We start from the raw sequence: 576 nt of genomic DNA on the forward strand, positions 1-576 counted from the left end.
TGGTGAAACTGAACAGGTTGCCCAGGCAGGTTGAGGATGTCCCAGTCCTGAAGTGTTCAAGGCCAGGCTGGATGGGGCTCTGAGTAACCTGGTCTGGTGGGAGGTGTCTGTCCATGGCAGGAGAGGTTGGGACTAGATGATTCTTAAGGTCCGTTCCAACCCCTTAATGTTCTGTGATTCCATGGTTTACATCTGCCTCTATGGATCAAAGTCCTAATTTCTTTACCCTTTCATGAGGCATTAGGGTGTGCAGGGGCAGGAGCACGGAGGGTGAGCCATTTATCGGCCTGAGTGCTCACAGGCAGCACAGAGGGGACAGGACCGCAGTGGACACAAAGGCAGAGGGACAGCTGCGAGGGGTGGCAGGGGACACGCACCGAACTTGTGACTTCGGAAAGAAAACCACCGATTCCACAAGGGAGCCGGGCCGCTCTGCCGGCAGGGCCGCTCCGCAGGGCCGCTCCGCAGGGCCGCTCCTCACGGTGGCCGCGTTCGCCGCGCCGTGGCGGGCGGGGCCCTGCGCGGGCCGCCTCCGAGGGGGCGCGGCCGGCGGCCATCTTGTGCGGCCGTCGGTGG

Source organism: Vidua chalybeata, chromosome 1 (genome assembly GCF_026979565.1).
Source record: "Vidua chalybeata isolate OUT-0048 chromosome 1, bVidCha1 merged haplotype, whole genome shotgun sequence".
Taxonomy (NCBI): domain Eukaryota; kingdom Metazoa; phylum Chordata; class Aves; order Passeriformes; family Viduidae; genus Vidua; species Vidua chalybeata.